We start from the raw sequence: 23,240 nt of genomic DNA, 5'->3' as shown, positions 1-23,240 counted from the left end.
GTGCACACAGAAACTCTTTCCCCTGGATTTTCTTGCAGTCTCTGGGGGTGGTTGGATGTGCCTGGTCTGCCTCACAGATCTATCACATTCCAAGGCTTTATCCAGACCCTTTCAATGAGGTTTCAAATGTTTCTGTGCATGTTTCAATCAGTTCGGGCATGTCAGACAAGTAAGTGCTGTGGAGGTACCTGCAAATTACACCATCTGGCTGCCTCGGTGAGCCAGACGAGAGCAGACTGCAAGGAGAGGGAGAACCCAGACCTTCAAGGAAAGCAGGGAATGGAAAACTAATCATTTGCCAAGCAAGGATCAACTAAAAATCACTCCAAATAATCTTACAGTGAAGATTTACCCGTTTCATTTTATTAACCAAATCTGGTAGGTGTGAAATGATTTCTTTTGGAGGGAACCCAGTCCACTGGAAGATCATTTCCAGCATAACCATCCTGCATTGGATGCCAGGAAAGATCCCATGCAGCAGAATCTGCATGTTCACAGGTCACCAGGGGAAGAAGCAATTCATAATGAGATACCAGTGGGTTCAGCCCAGCTGTTACAAATAGACAGCTCTATGGATAGATAACAGCTGACAGGGCCTTTTGTTTCCAAACCAGTTTAAAAAAGAATTTAGGTAAATTTTCATGCATGAGTCTGCATGAAGTAATGTCATTTCCAGCTGAAGAATGGGCTGGTCAGGCTTTCTGTCTTGCGTAGAGTGTTTCTAGTTCTCATTAAAGACAAAATCACCTTTGCAGGTAGCTTTAAATCAAAACCGTAGGGTTATTATGGGGAAAGGGATATTTTCAGGGGGAAATGAATTATTTCCAGACAAAGCAGGCCTTTTCTTTCCAAAAGCTTAAAAGGAGCAGAAAAAAATTGTTTTCTATTAGAAAAAGACATAAAACCAGTTAAACAGGCTCAGAGTGTGTTCCCAGGCTCAGATGGATGGATGGATGGATAGATGGATGGATGACTTAAGCTGGGGGCAAGTAATTGGAGGAAGACTTTCTTGGTCGAGTTGAGGAGCAGGAATAGGGACCAACACAACAGCCTATGCCACCAGGAGACCAACCACCCCTACCCAGAGCCAAAGCAAAGGTGCTCATCTCTTGTGATACCCATCCAGCAATTTGACCTCACACAAAGCTCCTAGCAGGGAAAGCAAGGAGGAAGAACAAAAGCATTCATTTGTTGAGAAGAGAATGTTTTTATTGACTCAGCCTTCATTAAACGGCTCTCATTATTGCTGCAGTGTGAGCTGTTGGCGCTGCTCTATCTCTAAACCCTAATACCATCTGGGAAAGGCAAAGGGAGCCTGAGCCGCCCCTTGCTCCATCCCAAGTCGTGTTGCTGGGCTGGGAGGTGCTGGAAGCCCCGTGGCAGGGCCATAAATCTCACTCTGTCAGAAGGGAAGATTTATGTTCACAGCTTGGAAACGACGCCCGTAGCGTGTGCACATACACACACTCACATTCCCTCATGGCAAAAAGAAAATAATAAAATAATAATAATAAATACAGCAGCTTTGCCAGAAGTGAGGCTCGAGACAAGGTGCAGTCCCAGGAACAGCTAAATTGCTTTCATGACTTTCCAGCAGCGTTTGGAAGACAAATTGGGGGCTCGTGTTTTAAATGTATCCCCAATTTGCATTTTGATTGGCTAACAGGCCATGCAAATTCCATGGTAAGGTATTGATCTGTCAAAGGCATCTGACAGTTTTCAACAATTGCTGAAATGGCTTTAAAACAGACCAGGGAGAGCTGGGGAGGAAAAAAAAAATAAAAAGAAAAAAGATATATCAAAAAAACTCTGCCTGATGAGTGAGTTCTTTCATCTGCTAAAAGCTCTCCAAGCTCACAAGCCTGAGGCTGACTTTAAATAGAGTCAATGGAGAAATATCTTCTAGACAGGGGAATGACGAAACCCTCCCACAGTCTTTCTGCCCCTTGGTTGCACACTCTCTGTATTTACCTCTTGTCTCTCCATCCCTCTGGAAAAATGCCGTATCCAGGCTGCTGCTGGGTGCTCTTGTTTGTGGAGGGCAGTTATACAGCATCCCACAAGGTTGGGTTTCATGATGGTCTTCTACTCACGTGGGATCTTTTCCAGATTGGGCTCTAAGGCACTTTTGCTATGAAAGAAAGGGACTCTTCTCTTTCTGGGATCCTTAAATGAGTCACAAGGACTCATGGTCACTGAGCTGCCAATCAGACACTGGTTTTTTTTTTTGGATTCAGACAGGAGATGAAATATTTTCTGAGGACATGCCATAGGGAGGCACTGACTACCCTTAAATACAGCATGGCAGTGTGAAATGAAGCTGTTTGCAGACATCACAATGGACCACCGCATAAACACCTTATCCAGAGCAAAAGAGGTTTTGAGAGGCAGTGGGAAGAACACATTCACCTTTCACCAGTTTGTCACAATGCTTTGGGGACATGTAAGGCAACAGAGAGGGCCTCTCATTTTCCAGGGTAGCACAGCTGTGCTGGGTTGTCTGTCTCCAAACATTTTTGTAGGTTTGAAAAATGGTCGTATCCCGAAGCAAGTTGCAAGGCTGAAATTTCAAGCCCTCTGCAAAGTCAGAATAGGTAAAATACATATAGAAAACCAATCTCTTTCAATCAAGTGAAACTTGCTCTTTAAACCTTTCTCTTTCCTTCTGTCATATATTGACATAGCAAACAAAAAACCTTTGAGTCCCATAATTTGCTAAGCTACAGGATGACAAAAGACATTGCAAACTAGAGAACTGTCATTTTCCATCTCATACCAGTGATAGCTTTTGGACAGTGTCCAAAACCTCCCTTCCCCCAAAAAAATTTGAGTGAAGAAGATACTGAAACTGGCTGCATGTGAAAAAGAAATCTCAATGAATTCTCAGTTTTGATTGAGGGAACCCTGAGAGAAGTCATATCAAATAGGTCCTGAGAAGCTGTTAGAAAAATGATGGATACCAAAAACTGCAGTTTCAGGCTACAAAGAGCCCAAGCAGTTTCTGATTCCAGAGGTTTAAAGATCTCACCCATTTCTTTTCTGTGCACAACAAAGTCAGCTGATTGTTGGGTGCCTTTTTATAGATCAGCTTGCTGACCTCTGCAGAGCCCTTAGGCCATCCCCATGCACAGTGACATAATAATGATGGATAAGAATCATTTACAGTTCGGGGGGAGAGGCAGAGCAAAAACAACGTTTCCCAAGCCTGCCCCAAACCATGGAGCCCAGCTCTGCTCTGACCTGCTTCTTTTCTCAGAGCTCTGCATCTCAGCACATTCCTCTCCCTGCCCTACAGCTTAGCTCCAATACCCCACAGCTCACATCCTTTTGACCTCACAAGCATTGTGCAATCTGCCTAAGAGCCTGTTCCTCCTGCTGCAACTCTATGCTTTCCTTCTGCACACACTGCTGAACACTGCCATGTGTTAAAAGGTGGCCCATGTGTCAGGTGGCGGGGTGAGGAGAGCAGGTTGGCACTGATCAGGCATGGGCTGGCAGAGATCATGGGTAACTTTGGATTAGCCATGTGGATTAAAAAGGTAATACATGTGAGATGCACGAGTGTGAATTACAGGGCTGTGAGCACAACACGTTGTTTACAGCAAGGTGCAATATCCACATACTTAGGATGTGGGACATCCCTCTGGGGATGGGGAACATTCCCTCCATTCTTATTCCAGGTGAGACGATCCCACCAGGTGACAGCTGAGCCTGGTTTCTAAGTGCAATGGAGAAAGATCTGCAGTTGAGGAGCTCTGTCTCCAAGACATCCCTAAAGCCTCTGAGCCAGCTCTGCACGATGATGTATGGCTTTCACAGTTTGCATTAGCCTTGCATTAGTAATGACTGATGAATCTCTGCAACACTTGTCTTTGCATGCTCTGGACGGCTTCAGCAAAGAGCCTCAATGCTCCACTTCTCTACACGGCTCTGGTCTCACTGGATCTCTGTTGTTAGCTCTTCTACTGCTTTGTTTAACATTCAGTCCCCAGTCTTACCTCAGTGGCTCCCTCCCTGCATTCTCTACCCATTTAACCTAAGGACATTAGTGATTTCATCATCCACTTCTTCCTTAGCTAAGGCCAGTGGCATTGTGTTCTTGAGAGAGGAAAGGCAAGCAAGGTATTTTACACTATTCTCCTTCTTTTCCCAGGCCATCTCCTGGCCAGATTTCCCTTTGGCCTTAACTAATCAGAAGATCCAGCTCAGAGAGTGGGGACAGCTGCCTCAAGGCACAGTTCAGGCTTCTTTCTCCTCAGCAGGTTCTTTGTAGCCGATTACACTCAGCCTTTAGCATCAGGTTCTTAGTTTTTTATTTCCCACCTCTATCAGGTGAATGGTGCATGTGTGTCACTGCTTTTGCAACTCATAGAAGTTTTCCACTTGGTAATGATTTTTTTTCCTTCCTTTTCCTAAATGTGTTGCTCCCAGCACAGATTTGACATCTTGGTGGGTCAAAGATACAGAGGAGGATATATAAGACAAAGTGATTCCCAAGTGTAACAACGCAATTGGAGCTGAACTGCTCTTTTCCTCGCCCATTCTCTCCTCGTCCCTTGTGATGGTCAGTGGTAGCAACTTGTGTCATGTCATCCTGGACTTTAAGAATCTGCAGATCTATTCATTGCAGCCCCCAGGAACAAATCCCATCAAATCACCAGTTTATAAACCACGTTTCAGATATGTTACGTGAGCACTGATTGCAAAGCTGAAGACATTTCCATTTTGCCTGAGGCCAAGATTTTTAATTTAAAAAAGAAAAAAAAAGGACCCTGTCAGGGTCTGTGCAAAAGCTCTTTAGATATTCCAACCAGCACAGTTTATTTAAAAATTCAATAAGGCAATTTTCATGGCAGCAAGGAAGAAGAAGCAGTTCCGGTCTCTGCACACCCAGTAAGGAGGAAGAAGCAGCCGGTCTCCCAGATCCCTTCATCCTCCCTTCAGCTCTCCCCAGCCTATAGCCCAAAAACTGAGGTACCCCTTTCGTTTGACTGGAACAAGGATATGGAAGCTGGAAATAGAAAAGGTCCTTTTAGAATAATCTGCTGCCCCAGCAGTTCCATTATCTAACACAGACCAAGTGTAAATGGTCAAATCTACCTCTGGACTTTGTGAGCCTGATAGCAACAGTTAAAGGAAAGGAGTGGATAGCTTTGCAGGAAGTATCTATAAAAATTAGACACAATACAAGTAGAATGCATATGCAAAGTGGCTATTCTCTGCTTTCTAAGCCCCATAAGCTTAGACGCAGAAACAAAATAGGTTTGCCTTGTTTGGACTAGTGGCCAATGAACACCCCCTACTTGCTCAAAACAAGGAATGGAAGTATTTTCTGCTACCACATAGCAGTCACTATTTGTTTCTCAGGTAGGCATAAACAGCCTAGATATCCTTTAAGGCATTAGGATTCGCTCTTTGGAGTTTCAGGAGATTCCAATGCCATGGAAGAAGGGGGAAGCCAGAAGTTATCAAGGTTTGCATGAAACAGAAGATGAAGACACCTCGTCCACCCATCCAGCCCAAAACCTCAGCCCACATACTCCTCCCCCAGAGGCAGAGGCGTGATTTCTCAACTGATGCTCATCCAGGTCTCAGCCCATCAGCAGAGGTGCTGAAAGACTTTCTGATCCTGCTACTAATGAGACCATTAAGATAAACACAGCGATTACATGTACCATTCCAGTCAGAAAGATGAGGTGGGTTTTTAATTAAGGTAATTACACTCAGCTGGAAAGGCTATTTACAAAGGCATTTAACGTCTCTATGCTGGCACATTGGGTTTAAAGATAGTACTATAGATATGGCCTGGAGCAAGTGCAATGCGCTGTCCATGGGGACTACCAGGCTCAAACTGCTGGTAGCGATGGTGTTTGCTGGAGAATCCTGATGCTACACATGAGTGACAGACAATGTTCTGCCAATGGAATTGCTAGGGATAAGTTCATACTGCAGCATGTCCATCACAGCAGAGGATGCTGCTCTGCTCTCCCACTTGGGACTTTTCAGAGTGTCAGAGCTTCTCTCCAAAAGAGGATGAAGGCTTTGAACTTTAGAATTGTTCCTAGGTCAGTAATTTGTGGGGAGTGGACGGTTAGTTGCTTTAGGTTAGCTGTCATTTTGTGTTGGTAATCGAGGTATTGTTTTTGGTTTTTTTTTCTTATTATTGTACCTATATACAATTTCTATATGAAAAGCGACTCCAGCTTGAAATTGGGAACTTGACATTCTGTCAGTGTCACATTTCTGTCAATTCAGAACTTCTGTGAATCATAGAAGATGGGTTGGAACTGACCCTGGCCTGCAAGAACATGAGGTTTTGACAAATCAATATTTTCCTACATGAGTTTCCAAAGATGACTTCTAACTAGCTCTTGTTGTGTCCACTTCACTCCCTTTCCTTCCTCCTCTTTCTGACTGAAAGCTATTTACAAACTCATCCCCCCCCACCTTGTTGGAGACTTGTCCTTCACTTCTTTATAACAGCTTTGCTGAGTGCTGGGGGTCCACGGTAAGGACATCTCATTGTTTCCTTATCAGCAAGAAAGAACAAATCAACGTGACTTACACTTCACCCTTTCCCATTCAGCGCTGCTTCTCATTTTGTTCTGCTTTTAATATCATCTTTATTGCAAGTCTGTTCTAATGCTGCCTGTTTATTTATGGCTATTACTGAGACGATGCTTTAATTGTCGGATCAGCGCCTCCAGTCCATCAGCAAAGAAGCAGGCAGCTCTCTATAAACATCGTTTTTATTTTGCTATGCCACATGCGCACACAACACACGCACACAATTAGGAACAACAATGGTGTTATTCCCGAAGAACCCTCGTTCCGTTCTTTGTAATTTTACCCCCTCTTGAATAGGACAGCTTTTGTGCCTGTTTACTGTTCTTTCTGCGCTGAGCATTTTGCTTTGCAGATCTGGAAAAAGGAAATTTAATTAGAGTAGTATTCAGGATGTTTTTTATATATATTTTCTACCAATTAGCATTTCATTAAGGCAGTTAAATTGCATTTGCTAGAGACAGACACAACCCATTGCAGAGTATTATTTTAAGATCTCATTTCTTTTTCTCATCTTGCAAGCTGAAAATGAAATCAGGTAGTGATTGATTAATTATTAATTCATTACCAGTGATTGGGTTGGGATAGAGCTGGTGGGGAGTGTGAGAGAAAGTGCTAAGACACAATCTTGTTTTATTTCTTTGGACATCTCTGCAGGAGCTGCTTGAGATGGGCAGACTCATCCATCCTAAAGCCAAGTGTAGATGCTGGGCTGCCTTGGATGCCTGGCACTGGCTTTGAGTATTCCATCCCTGCAGGAGTGGTGATGTATCAGTATCATTTCTTAATGTATTTTTGGGTGAGAACCATCCCACCCTGTGGTTAAGCCCTCTTTCTCATGATGCAGACTGTTAGTGGGGTGATCACATTGCTCTTTCTGGAGGGGTGGTGGAAGAATGCATCCCTATGTGCAGCATGCTTCCCCAGCTGATACCACACAACTGCAACATGCATCTGCTTTGCTCTAGAAGAAGGCTATGCTCTACATTCCCTTTAATGTCCGCTTGCTCCCAAGGCTCACTCTGTCCCTCCTACAGTTTGCAGTGTGGCTTTGTCTCTCTTCATTGCTCTCAAGGTCACCATTGATCAGATTGTGAGTGCTTTACAGCTGCAGCCTTGGATGGGCAGAAAGAGAAATTGATTGCAGTCAATTCAGCAGCAGATTGAACTGTATTGACTCGTCCCCTGTTCATGCAGACGAGGAGCTTCGCTACCTTTTAATTACCATGGCCATCCCTTCTTGGCATCAGTGGGACAGCCGCACAGAAGTTGGGGGAAGGTGTTAATAATGCCTCAAGTAAAGGCTTTAGGTTGTGCAAGGATTTATCCAGACCCACTGGGACTGCAAGGGATAGGAGGACAGATTGCTGCTGGTGAGGGAGTTTGAGTGATCTGGTCTTTTTGTCTTTGTGCAGTGCCTCTTCCCAGTGGAATCTCTGCTACTGGGAGTGACTTCTATTTATTTTCCATGTTGGAAATCAGCCATTTCCAAGCAAGTGGCACTCTGCTGCAGAAACAGCAGCTGCAGGTGGTGTAAGGGGTGTATCCCTTCGAGGCGGGCACATTTGGCAGGAAAGACAGAAGTTTGTTTGGCAGAAGTTGTGTTGAGAAACATCGCTCCCACTCTCCCTGCCTTTGTCTCAGTACACAGAGGAGGGAAGGGAATGCTGCTCCAAGCTCTCTCCAACAGCTGGATGAGGCAGGCTCCTGATGAACAAAGTCCTTGGGCCAAATGATGTGGCCTGTACTTGCATCTAGGGATCAAGAGAGGCTGGGGGTGAGTTCAGCTGATCCCAGTGGAAAGCAAGGTGGACATGACTGATTTCCACAGAGCTGTTCAGGCTTCTCACCCTGGATTCTGCTTCTGGCACAGTCTGTGGGCTCTGCCATCACCAGCTCAGGGATTCATTGCTATCATAGAAAGTGCAGTTGGCGTTTTTGAAAGGTGCAGGATTGGCAGTTTTAGATGATTGAAATCCTCTGTTCATCTGCTGAATTTATGCCAGTAGTACCAGAAGTAGGAATAAGAGGTGAGCAGCAATTCCAACGGCTGGCAAATAACCCACTTTTTTTTCTTTGTTTTTAATAGTTAAATGGAAACCAGAACAAAAAACTGACTTTCGTTTAGGGCCAGAGAAAGAGTAGCTTTTTTGACTACTAAAACTGGTCTGAGTATGACAAAGATATTAAAGAGAATTCAGAAATCATCCAGTCCAGCTGTCTGGTCACCTCGGGGTGAAACAAAAGTTGAAGTGTATTATTGAGGGCATTATCCAAATGCTCCTTGAACACTGACATGAGGCATTAGCTGCTTCTTTCCGAGTGATCATTAAGTGGAAGTTATTCCTTGTCTTAACAAAATGACAGATCCTCTGGATTACACAAAATGGGCTCAGCCCTGTACTCCAGCTTTCTTGGTGGAGAGTTTTTGTTGTCACCCTTAACATATCAAGGATATCCATCAACTTCTGTAATTCATACTGAAAGCTAACACAGAGCCTGGCTTTACAGAGCCAAAACCCTTCCTCCTGCCCTTGGAGAGAGACCTTTCCTCTCTTCTGTTCATCCCAAAGGGCAGACGTGAATTCCAGCAGTTTACAACTCCCAGGGAGAGAATGTATAGTGATAATCTCCCCCAGATTCTAGCTGTTAAAATAAATTCTTCCCATGTTAGTAAGGCTCCCTGAGGCCTTGGGAGAACAGGTGCTCACTTGACCCACGTGTCACCTCCACCTAATATATCACATCAGCCTCAGGGGGAAAAATGCAGCCAAAGCTTCCTTCCCCACACCCATCCAGGGGAGGGCTGGCTCAGCACGGCTGCAGATGGAGACCTGCATGTGTGCTGGAAGCTGCACAGAACACACCTCTCAAGAGACAGGATTTGCTTATTGTGCCACTTAGCCAGGTTGCCTGCTGTCCTGCCTCCTGTGATGAATGGTTCTTTGGAAGGCTAGAAGAAGGTGTGTAAGGCATCAGTTCATCAGTGAGTTTGGAGGTGAGGCATAACACTAAATGTCCTTCTACCAGGTGGCCATCTGCTGACGCCTTGAAGAAGGCTTTCAGATTCTCATGGCTTTATCTCACAGAGCTAGCACTGCTGATCTTCATCAGGGGCACAAACAGCTTCCTCTCATTTTGATTAATGCTAACAACTCTTAGAATCACAGAATCATTCAAGCTGGAGGGGACCCTTAAAAGTCAACTGGTCCAATTCCCTGATGATGGAAAGGGATACCTACAGGTAGATCAGATTGCTCATCCTGACCTTGAATGTCTCCAGTGATGGGGCATCCACCCATCTCTTGGCAACCTGTGCCAATGCTTCCCTACTCTTACTCTTATAGTTTGCATTCTGATCTTTTTTTGGTGTAACTCAAACTCAAGGAGCACATATTTAATTAGGCACTTGATTTTTGTCCACACCTAATTGTGTGCTAATTATTTAGCAGATTATTAATTATTTGGCTAATTACATAGACTAGAACCTGCACACAAGTAGTTATTCCAAATGATGTACAACATGGGTTAATTTCACGCTTCATGCCATGTTTATACCAAAGTCAAAAGGGCTTTTATTTATTCCATGATTAGAGTGCCATGTGGAGGTGACTGTGAAACCATTGTGCAGCACAGGGTTCCTGGGAACCTCAGCTGGGGATTCTAAGTCAGCCAGCTCTGTTGTCTTCCAGTCTTCACAAGTTTGAAGTACGTACGTGGAAATCTTTGGCAGTAGGAAGGAGTTTGCATGGCTTGTAAGTTTTTCAAGCTCTAGGAATAACGAATTGCAGGAAAAGAACATGCAGAGATGCAAGTGAAAAGGAATTGCTGCATTTGCTTGTTGTGAAATGATGAGCAAATGGAAACAGATAAGAAATACAGTGATGCTCTGAAAAGATTTCTGTCAGTATCCCTGTTAGTGATTTACTTCTCTTTCTCCCTTCTCATGTCTGTAAATGTTGGATAATATTGATACTCCTTCAAGGACAGCTGTAGGTCAAGGGGAAAAGGAAAAGAAGAAAGACAAAGCATGGGAAGAGCATTGCCTGGGTCATGTCCTTGCAGTTCATACCGAGGAACTGGAGAAGAAAAGACAACCAGCTCTGCAGTATGAATTGAAAAGGCAGAAATAAGATTTTCATACAATTCTTACTTTATTCCCCTTACTAAAAGACAGGAGAAACGCAGTCCTCTGTAGTGGAGCTGGAAGTCTGTGTGCTTTTTCCCTCATAGCAGGCTTACAAACTTTTCCTGAGGGCTGCTTGTAGAGCAAAGCTTGCTCACCATGGCCATCTGGGAGTCACTAGAGACAGACTGAGTATTGGTGTTATTTATTTCCCTGTTTGCTGTAACCAATTAAACAAAAGCTCGGTTCATAAACAGCAATAGCCTGGGGAGAGTGGGAGGGAGAGGCTTTGCAAAGAGGCATTTTATCTTTGACACGTGCTCCTGGGACTGAAGGTCGATGCATATACGCCATACCAGGCTGATTAGTCTTGACAACCATTCACTTAGTTTTATGAAATTATCAATTGATCTGTGATTGCAAAATCTAATCAATGCATAAGAAATACCGTGGGTGGAAAAGAGTGTCAGGTTAGATAGTCCTATATCTGGCTGTGCAGGAGGGGGCTATCCAGGAATGGCACAGCTTCCTGGAACAGAGATTGTCACTTCCCCCTTCACAGATTGGTAGGAGGACAGCTTTTGCTGTCATCTTGCTTATTTTCTGGATCTTGGGTCATTCTGTCCCTGTGTGATGTTTTCATACTGATGCAAGGAGCACAGATTTACTCACCCCCTACTAAAGTGACAGAGTAGTGGCAATGAGATTAATATTATGAAGATACTCATTTGGATTTGGCATTTGGGTGAATAGCTGCATTTGGCAACATTTTAAAGCTGATAGATCTCTGAGTGTTGACTGTTCCATATCACCAGGAAAAAGAAATAATTTTTATAGAATCACAGAATGGCTTGGGTTGGGAGGGAGCTCAGAGATCATCTAGTTCCAGCACCTCTGCCATGGGCGGCTAGATCAAGATAGTAATTATTGAAGATACTTCAACAAACACTGAAGAAAAGGAAATCATCAGCTTGGAAAAGAGGCAACTCCTGGAGCAGAGCTCAGTAGTGTTTGCTGGAGCCTGAGGAGTGGTGTTGGAAAGGAGAAGGGACCATATACACAGGGGAAAATCTAATAATCGGGTTTATTTGCAATAGGATGCAAGGCATCCTGAGAAAGTAATGGGAAAAGAAAAAAAAAAAGAAGGACTTCATCAGTAATGTGCACTGGTATCATTTTAATCAGATTATTGTGAACCTCATAATATCAATTCTATTCTGAAAGACGTATTCTGGTGACATGTAATTATTGGATAGTTCATCTGTTAGCTAATTGATACAAACATCAAGCTTCCAATCTTCGTAATAGAAAATAAAAGCTAGAAAATCCTATGTGAACACTTTGGAGGATCAGAAAATAGAAGGAACATAAAATATCCTTTCCCATTTCATGTTTTCTATTTTATAGAAAGTACCCTGCAGATTGTAGAGAAAAAATGTTGTGGGGTTTTTGTTTGTTTGTTTGCTTGCTTTTTGAATACTTGAACTTATCATGGACATTGTGTCAATACATGGATTTTTTCCTGGAGCTCTCCAATCTGAAACTGAACAGATCTGCTATATCACCATTCTGTTTCTAGCAGGATGTACTATTTTCTAGATATCTGCACTGTTTTGTTGTGGTTTCTTTTCCTATTCTATTTCTACCACAAACACACAGCACTTCCCTTTCAACTTCTTTGTGCTGTCACTGGAAGCGCCACGGTCAGAGAAATTATCTGAAAGCTGGAGTCCAGCATAAACCAATCATTAATTACAAGAATAACAGCCAGAAAAATGTTGCTGCTGCACTTCTGTAAGCATTCCTGCTTTACGGATTAGCCTTCCATTGCTGGTGAGGATGACAAGATCAGCACCGCAGGTGGGGTGATATTGATGAGTTTTGCCTGCTCTGATGAACCTCCAGAAGGCAGAAGTAACAGCCATTAAGAAGCCTTAGCAATATTCTTGTTTCAGATGGGAACTGATGAAATTACTCAAATGAAAACCTGGGGTGGGAGGGGGAGGTGAATTATCAGACTGCAATCTAGGAGCAATTCAGAGCTCTTGCAAAGATCAAGGTGATGTTGTACCACGGGTTGTTCAGACACATAAGTAGAGACATATGTGGACGAAGGATTTTCCTACCTAAAAATGCAGAAGATTTTTCAGAATCTAAAAGATTCCAAACTGAAAGCTCTTAAACTCTTCTCTCCAAGGTAACAATATTGGCTGAAGAACATATGGCTTTAAGTGAAAAAATAACAAGAGAATTTGGAGAGGTGGAGTGTGCCTTCTTTTGCTGAGTAAGGAAGATTCATATTCATTATCTCTTTTGCTGCTGGCTTAAGGAGGTATGAATGTACTGCTTATTTCTTTCCAAATGAAGGAAGCATCTATTCAAAGCAAATGGACAAAACCTTGACATTCTGGAGCTCCGTTAAAAGCGTTGGTTATAATGGCAACTCAGACTATAACAGAATCTTTTCTCTAAAACAAACAACAGAAAAAAGTAAGGCCCATTTTGCAGAAGAGTTCAGAGTCACACTGAGGACTGTTCAAGTGGTACAATGGTGATAATTGAAATTGGTAGCTGTGATCTGCCAGTGCTGTTTTCCACCTTCACATCCTGGCTTTTCAACCTCTCTGGTACTCTACCAGCAGCTGGCAGAAAATATCTGTATCACTTAAATCCCACACCTTTATTTCCAATTTCCAGGTCCACATTTCTTTTCACAAGGTAGAAGAGAAATTGGAGGGATGATCCCATGCCCTCTCCTGATCTGATTGAGGTGGCTCCAGCAAGCAAATGTATTTTCACTCTCCTTTTAACATGCTTTACAGTTTAATAAAATGGAAAATCAAATTGCAAGAGAACAAAATGATTTTCATAAACACTGTTCTGGGCAAAGGGGTCCCTTAGATAATAGCACTTTTATCTCTGTTTTTGAATCTTCGGGCTGCCCTAAATGCATGTAATAACAGTAAGTCATTCACAACATGTACATTCTCACAGAATTACTGTATTAAACAACTATGTTAAACTGGTGGGAAGCCAAGGTATATTTTCTTTTATTATCTCTGCAGACAGAACAGAAGCCCATTGGTAGAAAGTCGCCTTGCAGCTGCAGATAGAGATCTAAGCCTGTGGAGGGCAGCTTGGACAGTCGTCACTAACTCAAAGGTACTGTGCAGTGGGCACAAAACCACAGTGCAGGGGTGGGAATAAGTGGTGAAACTTGAGGTGCGGTAGAAGAAGGGTCTTTCTTTTATGGAGGAGGCTTATATTTACAGAGAGCAAGTCAGGCTGGAGAACTGGGAAGATGAAGTTTCCTTCTTACTCCATAGGAGATATCAAAACAAATTTCCAGACAACAGCCACTGCCCACTGCAGGTACTACCCAGTGACTGAGAAGGTTTACTGAAGAAAAACCTTTTCCCTGTAAAGTTTGGTATTTTAAAGAGCCTTAACGTTCTTGAATGAAAACAAACAAGCACATTTTATCAGAAAATGTACATCCAGCTCTGTTCTGTAGGTACTGATCAATTTGTATGTTTGTAACAAGTGCTGAGATGGAACATTTTGTCTCTGGTGAATATGGCTTGTTTGGGGAAACCATGTGTTTGATGGATTGCTCTCAGAGCCTTCTGTTATTAGAAATGTTTCCCCATTTGGACTCTAAGGGGTAGAAAAGGTTATCGTTAGTAGCAGGAAGCAGATAGATCACTGTGTGGTGGAAATTCGTCCCTTCGTGCTGAGACCTCTTCAGTGATATTTTCATGGAGAATTATTATTATTATTTTTCTTTCTCCTTTTGATTTATGTTGTAAAACCTTTCTGGCAGACCCTCCAAAAGAAACACTGGCAAAGCCGAGGTGGCAAAAATGAGGACTGCCAGCTGTCCCCAGGGAGTCAAATCTTCCTTTACACACAAGCTTACATTGGTTAATTCTTCATGTATTTCTGGTGATACAAAGTCATGCATTTTAAGGCACTACAGAATGAAAGCTTCCAATAGGAGGTGGTTGATCCAGAGGTAAAGACCTGCTATTTTAGAAGAAATTGTGAACTTTTTTCCTGGGTACGCTTTTTTATTACTCTGTGGATAAGACCTCTCAGTCTGTCAGATTCTAGTCTATAGAAATAAGAGTATTTCCACCTCTTTCTAATGGTATTAAGAAATAAATACAGGAGACTGAAGTTTTCTGTCTACCTATGTGCACACAGACATATACCTACAGTCCTTCCTCCCTTTCTGCAGAGGTGTTACTTCATTCTCACAGCAGATTCACAGCTTCTAGAAGGCAAAAGTGTTGTCTTCTCCCTGAACCTTCTCTCTTTGCTGTTCAAAATTGCATTCTAAAATGACACACAACATTCTGCTACCAGACATCAATTTCAGGATGCATTCTGTAGCTGATGTCCTGGTTGAATGTTATTGTGAGTAAGCTCATACAAAGAGGAATTTGTCTACTGAGAACTGAATCAAGTGATACTCACTATAGCAATGTGGAGGAAAACCCATTAACACCTTAACTAGCTCTAATTATGTATCATGTATAAATAACATTTAAATATTCATCTAATTATGAATTATTAGTTGTCATTCTTGTTTATCTGATGTACTGTAATACATTTTGGATTTAAAATTCTTGGGTTTCTTTTATTTCTTTGTTTGAACAACAGAATATTCCTCTTTTGTGTGTAGAACCCAACCTAAGATTACAGAACTGGTCTGGGAGAGCTAAGATATTTTCCACTGATCTGTGGGCCAATTCTGATTAATGCTCTGACATTCTTGCTTGGATTTCCTTACATGAAAACAAGCAACAACAGCAACAAATGTGAATGTGATGGCTTGTGACACTGCTTGGCTCTCACTGGGATGAAAGACACTGTACTGATATTCAAATATATTAATAAGAAATTCCTTCTTCCACACGTTACAAGAATATTGGTACTGAGAGGCAGCAAAAAGAATTAAACTCAACAGATGAAGAGAGAGACTCATTAAAAAGAGTTATAACAAATCAGCTATCAGGCATTTAAAGAAAAAAACTTGTTAGAATAAACCTGTTAAATAAATCCTCAGCAAAGCTAATTAGGTCAGCATTGCACTGTCACAATGGCTCCATTCCTCCATAGAAGACTTGATGATAGTATAAGCCTGTTAAAGGAATACACTAAGTATACAATAAGCCAGCTATTTAAAGGATACCTCCATCAGTTCATCCTCTAAATCTGACCTACCTACAGATTGTCACCGGTGAGGAATATCTCTTAGACTCCAAATGCCTATTGAAAACTCAGACCTGTGTGCTGTGTCATTTGTGAAAGAGACATCCATGGATGTGCCCCTTTTTCTGAACAAAGGGACTGATGATGATGGAAGAACTATGTGATTGAGAGGTTTTTGTTTTCCTTTGTTTTCCTGTGTGGTACTCAAGGTGTAGATTAACCAACAGAACCTATTCTTGGAGCTTTAATGACAATATTGATCAGCTATTGGTGAAGCAGAAAGGAAAGAAAGAGAATAAAAATAATTACTTCACCCACCTATGGTGGCTTTTGTCAGCAGATGTGTAAAGATGGATGATTTGGAGATTAACGATGCTTAACAGAGGCTGGAGATATCTGAGTTTGTCCCTGCTTCTGCTTCTGGTTTTGTGCAAAACACGTTCTTTCTCATAAACTGCAGGGGAAACAACAGGGTGACTAGCATCTCCTTTTGATTTCACCTGTTGTGATACTGAGGCCTGTGAAGCAAGCCCTGCATCTCCCCTTGGGAAAGTCTACAAAGCTAGTTGATGCTTTGGTAGTGCATGTTAGCATTCCTGTATTGTCTTAGTCTTGCTGGTGTGGGTAACTGCAGGAGTGGAGACGTGAGTGCAAACCATGATGCTTTCAGCACTGACATTTCCCACGCCAGCTGAGTAAAACCAGTACAAATACATTAATGTCTGCTGTCGTTGTGCTCCAGTCTGCTTGTAAACAAAAAGCTGGGTGTATAACTGCACTTAGCTCAGTTCTGGCTTCTGGGTGACAGTTGTAGAAACAACTATAACTCTGACAAGATGAGAGAATTAGATTGATGTGTTACCGCTTGTATTGCATAGGTGGAAGCAAGAGTGAAATGATCCCCCTGAGGTAATATGGCCATACAGCAGCAGAGCTAGAAATAGATTTCAGGTGTCCGAGTTGGTCCTGTGCTTCCTGTGCAATAGGCCACTCCCTCCAGAGGGGAACAGTTTGATTTTCCTCAAGAGATGTGGGAAGAATTAAATGCTGAGTGGCTTGGAGGAAAGCGGTCTAAAACTAGCAGGGAAAGAACTGTTTGTTTCTGGAGATGCTGCGAGCAAAAGAAAAGCTTGAAAAAAAGTATTGAATACTATGTACAGAAGTGTTTGACAGTCATAATCATTTGTCTTGAATATCTGTGCACAAAATCAATTGCTGGCAACCAAAAAGCAGTTTTGGTTCTGAAGACTGAAGCTAAAGTTTCAGTCTACTGTAATAGCACTGGGACACTGGGGAGGACAGTGCCCTAGGACTGGCTCAGAAGGTGACATGGACAAACAGGATCTCAAGATGGGGAAAGGTAGGAAATAACCTGGTACAAAAGAAATGCAGTCAATGGAGTGCTTAGCATTGAGAGCTCATAGAAATCTGTAATTGGTTTTGCACTTACAGAATTGCTAAGGTTGGAAAAGACCTTCAAGATCATCAAGTCCAACCTCAACCTGACCATAGTACCCTGACTGTGGGTAACATAACCATACTACCCTAAACTGTGCCATGATGCCAGCCAGACACGTCTGGATTGCAAGAGGTGAAGAATCACATAGGCAAAGTTCACTGTCAGCAATACTTCTAGCAGAGAAAGGTAGCAGCTGAGTTGAGGAGTGCTCTGGGAGAGGTGTGCCTACACAGGCTAAAGTAGAAGTCTTTGCTTTGGGAAGATTCCAAATAAAATAAACAAGCTGCAGTTTTTATACACACTCTTTAACATGCTGCTTGGGAAACTGTAGCATAAAAGCTATATTTAAACAATCCGTGAGCCGTGCTTCTCCCTGCACACCAAGATCTTCATTCTAGACACATTTATATGGTACATAAGGGCTCATTCCTGGATAACAGAATCACAGAATCACAGAATTATCAAGGTTGGAAAAGACCTAGAAGATCATCCAATCCAACCATTACCAATACCTCCCAGCTAAACCATATCCCTCAAACCTGACTGTGTTTCCCAAAACACACTCCCAAATGTTTTGGTTTGTCTCCTACTCTGACCACCAGCCAGAACAGTCTATGGGGCTGTGTTTGTGCAGAGATTTTTCTGTAAAGCACATTGGCAGACATCTTTCACCATAGCTCCCAAAAACTGCCCACCTCAACTTTTTCTTAACAAAATGAAAATTCACTTTTGTAAGTGAGGAATAATACTGCTCAGGGCATCTGGCTACTGTAAGATAACAATAATCCCACTCCTCAGGGTGCCAGTATGCACCAGCTCTCAATCTTGTGACTCAGTGAATACCTGAGGCAAAGTGTGACTCCAACAGAGTAGCTTGCCAGGTATATTGGTTTGTGAGGAGACGCTGGAGATAGTTCTTTCTGACCCACAAAAAATCCCCTGAAGTTGTCCATACAGTTACACTATACCAGCATCACTTTAAGTCATTCACTGGCTACTTCGCTTGAGTAAATCAGAATAGACCTGCTTCAGACTTATTTTATAAAGAATACAAATGTCAGTGGTGATCCTCTTCCTCCAGGTTTAGGAGGTCAACCTCCAGGCTGACCTTCCTAATCCCTGTTTGTTGGGCTATAAGATTTTTTTCATGCCTGTTTCACAAACATCAGGAGATATCAGTGCCTCTTCCTTTGCAGTCTCCTTGGCAATGAACATTCTTGGGGCTCCCAGAGAAATGAAACAGGTGCAAGAACATAGATACATTGGAGTGAAGAACAAGACAAAAAAGCTCAACTGAACATTCTAGTCCTTCCATTTGACTGCATGTAGGTTTCGTCTACCAACACTTTTTTCTGAGTGGTCTGAAGTGCTAAGTGATTGCAGACAGAAGAAGAGTGAGGCTTGAAGCCTTCTATGCAGTGCAGCTCGTGATGGTTTGGGAGTTACAAGTAGTTCGATTTCAAAAGCCTTAGTCCAAGTTCAGAAGGAAGCTAAGCTGCAGGTGATGAATACTGATGGCTTGTACTTGTTACTACACAATAGTAACAATGGTGAGTATGAAAGAGTGCTAATAAAAAGGATAGATTTGTGACTAAGATGGGAAAGTCAGCAGATGTGGATTCATTTGCTTGCATTCCCATGAACATCAGCAAGCTCTAGAGGATGAGACTCAACTCTTTTGACTTCATCCAACTAAAATTTCACAATTCAGTCTAAGCTGATAATTTTTTCCCCCTTAAGACAACAGAGAGCTAGTTTCAGAAGGAAATTCATCTTATATCTAAGACAGTGTCTAAGATAACAGGATAATACCTCGTTCCAGTGACTGAGGAAAATATTTAGACAAATATCTGAAACCAAACACCTGTTCTGTTATAATTCCATGTTAATCCAGTGAATCATATCATTAATTTTGCTTCAGTTAACCCTGGCTAAGAACTTTCATATCAGCATGTCTTCTGAGCTGGGAAGTGATCTGTTCTTACTCTTTCCTGCCCACTGTGTCTTCCTAGAATTGACCTTATAGAGATCTCTGTCTTATTTTAAGCTTCAATGACAAACTACTATCACTTCGTTGTTTTTTGTTTTTTTTTTTTCCTTTTAACAAACCATCTGCTTTCTACTCAAGACCAGTAGTAAAAATACAAAAAAAGAAGCTCATCAGAAAGCTAAATCTCAGGAGATTGAAAATCTCATTCTGCAGCTCCAGAGGCTCACAGTGCTCAGAACAAGTATCCTGAAAGATGAGTGCCTAGGACAGCAAGTTCAATTTTAAAGCTGTGGTATCTCTCCATTTGCTGATTTGAAACTGGAAAGTGATTTATCTCAATAGATAATTTGGGGATATGTTAATTTAGGTGCAGTGCAAAGATGGAACAGCACCCACTTGGAAAATTCAGTAAGTTCTGTGCCTTTCAGGCTTCTAGAACTGCACTGAGGATGATTCAGTTTAACGCAGAGGAGCCAGCTATTCAGAACTCCTTTCAGAAAAAAACTAAGTTCTCAACCATTTCTTCCCACTCTCCTGGGACCTGTCAACATTTTTGCTTAGCTTTGACTATAAAGCTTTAATTCTGCACTGGGCATGGTGCAAACAAGTCTCTGCCAGCTCCTTGCCTCTTAAACCTGACCTTTGAGACCACTCCCAGATTTTTTCCATCATCCATCAGAACAGCCTGGTATTCATCTGGCCACACAGCCCTGTGTATCACCCATCCATTTCACTTTGTGAAAGTGAGACACCTGCCAACCTGTTAAGGGATACCAACAGCAAATGAATATGGTTAGTGCCTAGGAGCTGAATATCTACGCAACAAACACAAAACATGGTCTAAATAAGATCAGTACTTATTGTGGTATTGTTTACAGGGGAGATAGGAAATACATTTCATAAGGCACTAGGAGAGCACCGGAATGCCAGTACCATGCTCACAGGGCAGGTTTAATCCATTTTTAGCCTGTAATAAACAAGGAAGTCTGCAAACATTGACAAGAATACATTCTGCATCCTCAAGGAGGGTAACACAAGAGGATACATAGCAAGAAGTCTGCTGGTAGCACAAGAAACTCAAGAGTAGCATCTGATTATTATCAGGGACTCTGAAGTGAGTTTTTGCCCTAGAATCACAAATAGCAGTGAAGTACCCACCATGTGCACTTGGCACATGCAGATACTTTTGCACCAGGAAATAACACTCGAAACATCCAGTGGAAACTCAGCTGAACATGGACACTTATTTCTGCTTTTCAGATCTCTCTGTTTCATGTAATGTCTTGTGAGGCTTTTGACAGTCCAAATTACTGTTTCTCTATCCTCACCACCATTTCTTTTTGCCTACTATTTGCAAACGGGAGACTATTTTTTTTTTACACCACATGTTACGAATTTCTATTCTCCTTCATATCCTCTCTTGATTGACTAGTTTCTATTTTCTTCATGGGAAGAATATTGTAATTTAAAAAACCCTAATCATTGCTTTCAAGAAGACTGTTGGAAGAGAAGAAGTGAGAATTGGACACGCTAAAATTGTTAACAACTCAGAAAAACTCCTCACTGGAAAAAGAAATAAAGATTCTTGTTCAATGGAGCTTTGCTGATCTGGGGTGAAGATCCAGGCTTCGTTCATTGCAGGCAGAAGGCGAGTTGAAATATCCAAGACTAAAAAGAAGAGATGACTGAAAAGAGAAAGCCACTGGAGTGAAATAATTTTGTTTTGAAAAATGGCATCCAGAAGCCTTATCTTTGACACATAAGAACAGACACATAGCTAAATATGCTGTAACCTGCTTAGGTTTCCAAAGCAGCAAATTAAACCAGTGGACTATGCAGTGAGTGTCCATTCAGATGAGCAAAGCTCATTGAACACAACAATACTGTAAGAGAACATGTTGAATACTCAATGCACCAAATAATCCTCTTTTGATAGAGAGACAGTAAAAGCTTTTGGAAAAGAGGAGGGAATAGTGTGTTTATGAACTGGGGTGGAAGAGAGACAAGTGTCTGGGGCAGGAAAATTATAAGCAAAACTTCTCTTTCCATTTTGCTTTGTTTTCTTCTTATAAGTTTATGATATTGATGGTAATTCTTGTTTTCAGGCAGGACACTGATCAGTGGCTTTTGTTGACTCTGACCTTGTGGAAGAGGGTGTTACAGTGTAGGAAATTTTTGAGTTGTTGTTTAGATCCTTGAGACATTTGGGCTCACCTGCTTTCTCTCACTGACTCCTCACTGGAATATGAAATATTCATCTGAGTTGTCCCAAGTCTTGCTAGACCAAATCACACAGTAACCTTCCCTGGGGCAACTAGGAAAGATACCCAGTATTGTTCTGTTAGATGAATTAGTAAATCTCATGTGACAACAGCAGTTGTTCCTGGAGATTTTGCTTTGATTTTAAACATCCTCAACATCTCTCTCTAAGATCTAGGATCTCATTTCTGGTAAATGCTGTGATCAACAACGAAAATACACACTAGCAATAACCCCAGGCACTATTTATTTGTTTAAACAAATGCCTTGCAGATTTATGATCTATATAAGAGCTAATCTCTCAGACCTCTCTGTCGTGGTGTATGCCATTCCCCTGAGGCCTTGTACCAGGGAGATCCATGAGAATTATTTCATTATTTTTTACATGAGCCAATATGATAGAATCAGAGGTGGTTTGCCAAGAAGCATGCTTTGCAGCTGAACTTTGCCAGGAAAAAAAGTAAAACTCAAAAGCTTTGGGTACACTGTAACTGAGATAAGCTAAGCCTCAACCCTATCAGAGCAGTCTGGATTTTAAGCAAACAGCTTCTAATTCTGCTTAGGAAAGATTTGCTGAAGATTTAGCTTAAGACAATGTTCTGCAGCCACAGGGGAAGGGCAGAACTGACTGTCCTTGCAGGCCAGAGAAAGGAGGTGGGAGGAGGGTATCTTCCATTGTCCTTCTTGCCCCATATACACTGTATAAAGTGGCTGAATGTTTTCCCCTCTGGCAACGCAGCACAGCTAATGATTTGTCTGAGAGGTCTCTGGCTAGAAACCTCACACAATGGTAGGGAATGTTAAATGCTCTTTCTGCACTGGGCTTTGCTGGGCTGCGGAGATTTGTCTGGGTGAGCGATGCCCTTGAGGCACCTCCGTCTCCAACTCGTTCCTCCCTTGTCTTTCTTGTATTTTTTGAAGCACTCAGGCATTTTTTGAGGCCCATTCTGTTAATATAAACCAAAGGCAAGCTGCGGAGGAGTGGGAGATCCCATTCCCACACCACCTCCAGCTATGCATTGGGTTTTTCACCCACTCTGCCAGGCGAACCCAGCCCAGAACCAGAGTGAGGAGGCTCGGGGGAGAGCAGTTGGCTGCTCGGTGCCTCCTGAGGCGACTCAGCTCGGCTCGGCTCGGTTCGGTTCGGCTACATTGGGTTCTTCTCGCCCTCTGCTGCCCGAGGAAGGCTCGGGGGTCTTGGGGCGGTCCCCGGTCGCCACCGCCCCGCCGGGACAGAGCTGTCCATGGTGCTGAACCGCACCCGGCCGGCTCCTTCCGCCCGCCCCGAAGCAGTCCCCGCATCCTCCTTCCTTCATTCCTTCCTTCCTTTCATCCAGCATGCTCGGAGAATAGAGCCCTGCACTGTCTGGCTCCGGCAAGGAGAAAAAGAGGGAAGGAAGAGAAAGGAGAGGAAAAGGAAAAAAATATATATATTTAAAATATTTAATGGATGGGGGCTGCTTGGAATCGTAATCAGCTCCGCTGCATCTTTCTCTCCAAAAACGGGAGGTAGGCAAGTTTAGATCCCCCCCCCAAGCCCCGTCCAGCGGCCCTTCCCCGTCTCATCCTTCCTTCCCACGGCCCAGGCTCCGTCTGGACGTAGCTAAAGCCCCTCCTTTTTGGCC

This window comes from Coturnix japonica, chromosome 17 (genome assembly GCF_001577835.2).
Source record: "Coturnix japonica isolate 7356 chromosome 17, Coturnix japonica 2.1, whole genome shotgun sequence".
NCBI classification, from domain to species: domain Eukaryota; kingdom Metazoa; phylum Chordata; class Aves; order Galliformes; family Phasianidae; genus Coturnix; species Coturnix japonica.
The sequence above is the reverse complement of the archived record's forward strand: the minus strand, read 5'-3'. Positions refer to the sequence as shown.